The sequence below is a fragment of the Aulonocara sp. 'chitande type north' Nkhata Bay genome, linkage group LG18 (assembly GCF_057382095.1).
Source record: "Aulonocara sp. 'chitande type north' Nkhata Bay isolate Kocher_YH1m ecotype deep benthic linkage group LG18, A_spYH_male_GT1.1, whole genome shotgun sequence".
NCBI lineage: Eukaryota > Metazoa > Chordata > Actinopteri > Cichliformes > Cichlidae > Aulonocara > Aulonocara sp. 'chitande type north' Nkhata Bay.
The window spans coordinates 4,946,827-4,955,486 of NC_141361.1; the positions used below are offsets into that span (position 1 = coordinate 4,946,827).

The 8,660-nt window shown below is 40.4% G+C and overlaps 1 long non-coding RNA gene across 1 annotated transcript; it reads left to right on the top strand.

Moving 5' to 3' along the window:
* The first annotated feature begins 6,203 nt into the window (after nucleotides 1–6,203).
* On the top strand, nucleotides 6,204–8,452 carry LOC147307740 (uncharacterized). Its single transcript, XR_015126209.1, has 3 exons — nucleotides 6,204–6,735; nucleotides 6,852–6,955; nucleotides 7,060–8,452. It is a non-coding gene; the product is annotated as an uncharacterized LOC147307740 (long non-coding RNA).
* Nucleotides 8,453–8,660: the final 208 nt, after the last annotated feature.

Below are 8,660 nucleotides of genomic sequence, written 5' to 3' on the forward strand. Positions count from 1 at the left end.
AAACCCAAGAGAGTGACAACAGTGTGATCAACGAGGCCATATCTGTGTTCAAATCACAAATCAAAGCTGGACCCTCATACCCATGTACTGTCTGTTTCAAGGCTTCATTTCCAAACCAAGTGCGACCCTGCACAAGGTCAAAGTATGTCAAAAACCCACATGTGGTTGCAACATGTTTGACTGGAAGATTTGTTCATGTTTGTGATGAAAACTGCAGAAATGAGCAGTGCAATGTTCCCGATGAGAGAAAGAGAGAGTGGATTTGTCACACCTGCCACGATCATCTTAAAAATGGATCCATGCCAGCACTTGCTGTTGCCAATAAACTGGATCTTGCTGATACTCCACCTGAACTGTCTGATCTCAACATACTGGAGAGACATCTCATAGCCAAGTGCATACCATTTGCCAAGATCATTCCTCTTCCCAAAGGCAGACAAAGAGCAATTAGAGGAAATGTGGTCTGTGTCCCATCCGAGGTACAGGAAACTGTTGAAGCATTGCCTCGATTGAGAATTAATTCTCAGGTCATGAGAATAAAACTGAAGAGACGCTTGTCTTACAAAGGTCATCAGCTGTTTCAGACTGTAAGCTGGTCTAAACTTGTGCAAGCACTGCATAAACTCAAGCAGATTCACCCACAGTATAAGGATGTGAGCATCAGAGATGATGCTGAGCTGTGTGATCCAACACTTCCTGATGAAGATGATGATGATGATGATGATGATGATGATGATGATGATGATGATGAAAACATGAATGAGGACGATTATGATGAGGCTGATTTAATGGAAATTGACAGCTGTGAGAAAAATGCACTGAGTGAAGCACAAAATAAAAATGAACAGGACATTGACACGTTACCCTGTGATGGTGAACAATCGCATGAACAGATGAGAGATGATTCAGAGCAAGCAGATGGACTGACTAATGGTGGTTTTGCACTCGAGTCCTGTTTGCAGCCCCCTGATGTGGCTGAGGAGATATTATGTTTCAGTGAAGGAATCTACTCTGTTGCTCCTGCAGAGAGAAACAATCCAATAAGTTTTTTCAAAACACCTAAACTGGAGGCCATGGCCTTCCCTGTGCAGTTTCCTACAGGCCAAAACACACTTGATGAAAGAAGGCTGATCAAAGTATCCCCCAGTGGGTATTTCAAATCAAGACTTTTCTGCATTGATGATCGTTTTGCCAAAGACACAAACTATTTGTTCTTTGCACAGTTTGTGACTGAAATACACTTGGCTACATCCAGCATGACAGTACAGTTAAGGAAGGCAAAGCCTCTGACCAGAGATGGTAGAAAAATAACCTCAGGCATGTTACAAGATAAACATGAGGTGGAGAAACTGGTGCGAAATAAAGATGCAGTGAGATTCATGCAGCCTCTGAGAGGAACCCCAGCCTATTGGGAGAAAACAACAAGAGATCTTTTTGCCATGATCAGACAGTTGGGAACTCCCACGTTCTTTTGCACATTTTCAGCTGCTGAAATGCGCTGGCCTGAAGTGATCGAGGCAATAACAAGGCAGCAAGGTGAACAAGTGAATTTTGAAGGACTCGACTGGTCAGCAAAGTGTGACATCCTGAGAAGCAATCCTGTCACAACAATGCGCATGTTTGACAAGAGAGTTGAAGCATTATTCAGAGATTTACTCTTATCTCCCGCAGAGCCACTTGGCAAAGTCATTGACTACTTTTACAGAGTTGAGTTTCAGCACAGAGGAAGCCCACACATACACTGCCTCCTGTGGGTAGAAGGTGCTCCTGTGTTTGAGGAGGATGATGAGCAAACTGTTCTTGATTTTATAAACAAATACATCACAGCTCAGCTGCCTGATCCACATAAACAACCTGAACTGTACAAAAAAGTAACAGAAGTGCAAAAACACAGTAAGAACCACACAAAGACGTGCTTTAGGAGTTTAAGCTCCGGGTGCCGTTTTGGTTTTCCCAAACCACCCTGCAATGAGACAATGATCACAAGACCCAGTGAGGATGATGCACTGGAAGTAGAAACGGCAAAGAACAAGCTCAGACCACTGAACCAGCTGCTAAATGAACCTGAAACTGCTTCCATGAGTTTAGAGCAGCTCTTGGAAAGATGCAAGTTGACACATGCAGAATATGAGAGATACCTGAATAAAATGAACATGAGGAGTACGATCATACTAAAGCGTGATCCAAAAGACTCTTGGATAAACGGCTATAATCCACATCTGCTTGAAGCCTGGAACAGTAATATCGACATAAGCTTTGTTTTAGATGCTTTTGGTGCTGCAAATTATTTAATGAAATATATATCAAAAAAAGAGGGCGGGCTATCTGAGTACCTGAAAACTGTCATTGAGAACTCCCATAAGGACAGTGTAAATGAGTGCGATGAAATGAGAGCCGTCATGCAGGCATATTCAAAGAAGCGAGAGATCAGTGCACAGGAGTGTGTTGCTCGTGCATGTGGTCTTCACATGAAGCAATGCTCACGTGCTGTAATATTCATTCCAACTGATGATAATCCTGTGAAAATGAGTCGTCCCCTGTCAGTTCTGGACAACACAACACCTGAGTCTTCCAATGTTTGGATGACATCTTTGAATGACAAATACAAAGCCAGACCTGAAACACCAGAGTATGAGGAGATGTGCATGGCAGACTTTGCTGCTACTTGCAGGATTGTCTATGGCCAACAGAAAAAAGGTAAAGATGTTTTGCCCCTTCTCAATGAGATGGGGTTTGTGCAAAGGCGCAAAAACAATAAGCCTGCTATCATCAGATTTCACCGCTGCTCACAAGAAAAACATCCAGAGCAATATTACGGAAGACTGCTTAAACTGTACCTTCCTCATCGTTCAGACCACGAACTGAAAACACCATCGTTGCCAACCTATCAGGCTTTCTATGGTGCTGGCTGTGTACAGCTACCAGGTACTGACCATCTTGAGTACGTGCAACACATTGTCAAAAGAAACAGAGAAAAATATGAGAAAAACAGTGAGGAGATCGAGAGCGCTGTTGAGGAATATGAGCAGAACAGAGGTGTGACTGACGAATGGTGTAATCTGGCACCTGAATCAGATCTCGTAAGGTTGCCACTTGCCGAACAAGAAAGAGAGCGAGACAATGAAAATGAACAGGAAGATGTGCCCGACTACAGCCGTCAGGCTGATGCTTCAACAGAAGTCAGAGCCATCAGGGAACCCCCTGCTATTGATCCCACATTGTTACGTCAGATGTTTCAGAATCTGAACAAGAAGCAAGCCTGCATATTTTATGCAGTTAGAGACTGGTGCATTAAAAGAGTCTGTGCTCTAAATCCAGAGCAGTTTTTCTTTTATATTAATGGTGGTGCTGGAACAGGAAAATCACATCTTATCAAATGCATCTACTCAGAAGCATCTAAGATACTGAGCAAAGTGCCCAGATATGCAGACGACGTTGACATATCAAAACCCACTGTCCTGTTAACTGCTTTCACTGGGACTGCAGCTTTTAACATTTCTGGAACAACACTGCATTCTCTTCTCAAGCTGCCTAGAAGCTTAAAACCTCCCATTCAGGGACTTGGCAATCAGCTGGATGAAGTCAGATCAGAACTTTTGAATGCTGAAATAATCGTCATTGACGAAGTGTCTATGGTGTCAAGACATCTGTTTGCATATGTAGATGCAAGACTCAAACAGATCAAAGGGACTCGGAGACCCTTTGGAGGCATGTCAGTCATTGCTGTCGGAGACTTCTATCAGCTACCCCCAGTGCGACAGTCTAAACCTCTCTGTGTGCACGACCCGTCTGAGATCGACCTGTGGCGGGAGCATTTTCAGATGATCACTCTGACTGAGATTATGCGTCAGAAAGATGATGTTGTCTTTGCAGAGATGCTGAACAGAATTCGTGTGAAAGGAAAGTTGGATGAGCTTTGCGAAGCAGATAGAAATTTGTTGTCACAGGCCATAACTGAACCAGCCCTTTGTCCAACTGATGCGTTGCACATTTTTGCAACTAATAAAGAAGTGGATGCACACAACTCTGCAACACTGGCTCTGCTCCACACTCATATCATTGACATCCATGCAGATGATTATAGAAAAGATCCTAGAACTGGCAGAATGGCACTTCAAGACAGACCATTGAAAGGAGGTAAAAACGAGTTACCAGACACACTGAAAGTTGCAGAAGGAGCTCGTGTCATGCTCACCAGAAACATTGACATACAAAATGGTTTGGTTAATGGAGCTTTTGGAATACTACTTAGAGTAGTTCACTCTGAAAACGACCAACACATAATCAAGCTTGGACTTAAAATGGATAATGAGACATCTGGAAAGAATAACCGCACACCAGCAGACGACATGGTGTACATTGAGAGAGCAGAGGAGAATCTGAAGCAGAAAGGAGTGGTACGAAGACAGTTCCCAGTGAAGCTGGCCTTTGCATGTACAATACATAAGGTACAGGGTATGACAACTACATCAGCTGTTGTCTCTCTTAAGAGCATTTTTGAGCCCGGCATGGCCTACGTAGCTGTCAGTAGAGTGACGTCTCTCAGTGGACTGTATCTTCTTGATATGGAGGAGAAAAAAATATTCACCAACCCAGAAATCACTGCAGCGCTTGAGAACATGAGACAAGCCAACCTTGATGACATGATGCCTCTTCTACACGTGAGGCAAACACTGAGCAGGTCAGAGGTTTTCACCATTGTTCATCATAATACAGAGGGACTGCCAGCTCACATTAATGACATCAAAAGTCACCATGAATTGTGTCTAGCAGATGTTTTGTGCCTAACAGAAACACACCTGCGGGGCTCTTTTGTCGCAGAGAGTCTCCACTTGGAAAATTACAATTTGTTCAAACGCAACAGACACCTGTCCTACACAAACTTTCCCCAGATGGCAAACAGAAGTGGTGGTGGAGTTGCTGTTTATGTGAAAAGTGACATTCAAGTGCATGAAAAACAGTACATTCATAATGTAACTGACCTTGAATTTCTGGCTTTAAAGGTTGAAGCACCAGTCAGTGCTCTGATTGCAGTTGTATACAGACCTCCAGACTACACTCTGAGGCCATTCCTGAAAAACCTGGTAAGCCTATTAGACTCATTGGAGATCATGGACTGTCATCCCATCATAGTTTGTGGTGATTTTAATGAGAATGTTTTATCCAGTGCAAACAAACCAATCCTGGAGCTGTTTGAGTCTAGGGGATACGCACAGGTCATCACTGCCCCTACCACAGAGAAGAACACACTGCTTGACCTAATTTTCATTTCTCAGTCAGATCGATGTCTCCATTCTGGAGTCATGAAGACCTACCATAGTTACCATGACCCAGTATACTGTGTATTGTCCTGTGATGATTCATGATCTAGATCTTTGAATACAGTAAGTAATATCTATATTTTTGAATGACTTAAGAAAGTAGAGCGATATTTAAAAGTTGACGCTCTGCATTGCAGTATAATGGTTGAATTGTTTACATAAAATACAATTACATGAATTAAGTAATGATATCAGTAAAAGATGACAATTTTATTTATCACAGAAAATCTAAAGTTCACTAACAGTAACCTATAAATGTCAGAAAAATCAAATATAGCAGTTTAAAATGAATAGTGTAGGCATATCCTCTCTGCAGCCAGGCTTCAACATCCTGCCAGGCTGCCCCAGTCTCACTGTGGCTGGGAGGGAGGGAGGGTGGACCAGAGGATTGCCTACACAACACATAAATGTTCAACAGCTTCTTCATTGTTTCTGAGAGAACAATAATGACTAAAGGTTGCTTTTTAAACAAACAAACAAACAAACAAACAAACCTAATTACAGCAATAATGACAGTTAAGCCACTTTATGTGTGCCTCTATTTTGAAATACTATTTACAAAAATGTTATTATTTTGGTTTGTTATAAACTTTAAACTTTTTCAAAAGTATACGATTATATTTTTGGACAAATCTTTCGATGAAACATACATTTTTATGAGCTTTTATCATGTTTCGGCCAGTGCAATCATCAGGGTGGGTCTGGGTTGATAACTGCACATTTCTGGCCAGAAATGTTTCAGCAGTGTTACATAAGTAGTACATATGTAACACTTGCTTTCTGTTACCAGCTGATACCCTACATTTGTATAGACATTGGATGGTGTGAGGTTGGGGAGTTGAGTGGGGGGGGGGGGGTTTACGGTGGGAGCTGAGGGGGGGGGGTGTTAGGTTTCCTTTTTTCTTTTTCTTTTTTAAGAGAGACACAGTCCTCCTGTGTCTTCTCCAAGCTTCACATGTAAGATCCAACAGTGTGAAGCACATAGCAGCTAGAAACTGTAATGCCACAGATCAGAGAGGCTTCATCATCACCATCTTCATCGCCGTACGATCAGAGCGTGAGACTTCACATCTGGAGCACAGGAGACATTCTGTGATAAGTCCTCCTTCTAGCTTGTCCCACAAGCAGTCGGTGAGATTTACTCACAACAAAAAGGGTTAATGACATAATTTCCATGAAAACATGTATTCATTCTTTGTAAAGTGTTTAAATTGTGTTTTCACTTGACCTTAGGAGTGTTAGAGTGTATTGTAATGTCTGTACTCAGGTGTTTCCCTCTGTGATCCATCCCCATCAGAGCTGAGACACTCAGGACTGAACAGACTGCACAGTTTCTGTGACTGAGCCTCCAAAACACCTTCTTTGAAACCACTCATGATAGAAGGGCTTCATATTTGCAGCAGCACTACTACAGGTATTCAGTTTATTACAGGATGTGTTTGTTTCTTAGGACCAGCTCTGAGTGCACACTACCTAACATATACACCTTTCTGTTCATTACAAACCAACTACTCTGGATCATATGGCCAGTTGGCAGGAATGTTGCTGCAGGAAAACATCCCTGGAGATCACCATCATTGTCAGACTGACTGTGCCTCCTCTGTGCAGTGTCAAGATCCTCTCTAAATGAGTGTGTAAGTTAACATTTTCATTATTTTATTCCCTTTGACAAGACAAGTATCACTGATATTTACATTTACAACTACATATGTTCCCGTTTTCTGCTCTTCTTTTAAAGTCCTCAGCTATCCTGCTTCTGTGCTGCTTGCCACACATCAAACACTGGCCGGATGACAGGGAGGATCCACTCTGAAGTCACTGGACGTGATGAGGATCATATGGGACTTCATAGTTTCACAGAAACATTGTGCTCTGTGATTACAGGTTTTAAATGGATACAATGACGGCCTCTCTCTGATCAACAGGCTAAAGGATTGTTTTCATTGTTAGTGCTCTGTACAATGTATGCTTATTTAATATTTCATCACAGAGCAAACCTTTATTTATTTAACATTTTTTTTATTTTGTTTTAATGTTGAATTAACTGTGGGGATTTTTTTAAGTGGGCACTTGGGATGTCATATGACCAGAAATGTGGTAACTGGAATTCAACAGTATGGAAGAAAAAATCTGCTGAGAACGAAACACATACAAAAACCCCCAAGAAAATTCAAATTCATTCCATGTAATCCAATCTAAAACATTTTAAACTGCTGAACAGCAACACAAACAGTGTTAAAAAACAGTGTTAACAGAATGATTATGATGATTTTGTACCAAAGTTTCAGGTCACATGGCACACCTAGTGTGTAGTGTGGGGTATCAGCTGGTAAGTATAGGTTTTTTCATATTTGTGTCCTTAGAGTTTAGATAGATAAAGCCTTGTGTATAATAATTAGTCATAACCACAACTCAAAGTCAGGGACTAACTAAATTTGGGACTTTGTGTCTGAGCCCAGGTTAAAACAATGTGTAAAAAAGCATTTAGTGGCATGGCTGAACAATGCTGTATTGATACTTATTTATCCATGTTCACAAAAAGGACTAATGTGTTTATTTGATTATTTGCATGTGTTAAACTGTGTCACCACCTTAGGCTTTCATTTGAGTTTACTCACAAATCTCTATACAGTTCTCTTTTACCACTGTGTGGACTCTGTTTACATTAAAACATAAAAAAGAATGAGTAATAAAAAGATGTGTAGACAGATCAGAAGATTAAGTAGACCGATAGAAACAGCTGTTCAGCCATGTTCTAAGAAACCAACACAATTTAAAGGTTCAGGATTGTGGTTTTAAAAGTTGAATTTTCATGTATTTCATATGTTGCTCATTATTTTTTATTTAGTTATTTAATTTAGTTATTTTTCTTTATTCTACCAGTCCTTTTCAGAAAGAAGCTGTATATGACTTAAGATTTTTATGTTATTTTCTATGACATACAAAACAAATTGATGTATGTAATACTATTAAACATGATATACACATGTGTATATGTCTGAAAAACATCATGCTGTATATTAAAGTTTGTATTTTCTGCAGAATGTTTGTTCATCTTTTAAGTTCATTTCAATTAGAAGAATATGAACTTTTAATATTCATTCAGAGGTTTTCTGACTCTAAATTTTCTTTTGTCATTACTCATCTTTTTATTATTTACATTTTAAACATGCTTAGCTTTTTCCAACTTCTTCTGTGTGAACATCAGCTTTCAAAAGTTCTGCACTTTTATTTTCAGGTTAAAAATTCTGTATTTTCCAGCTCATTCAGATTTTTAACTTAACATTCAGCAATTAATTCATTTCAGTGCATACATTCAGATTCAAGCATTCACACTGC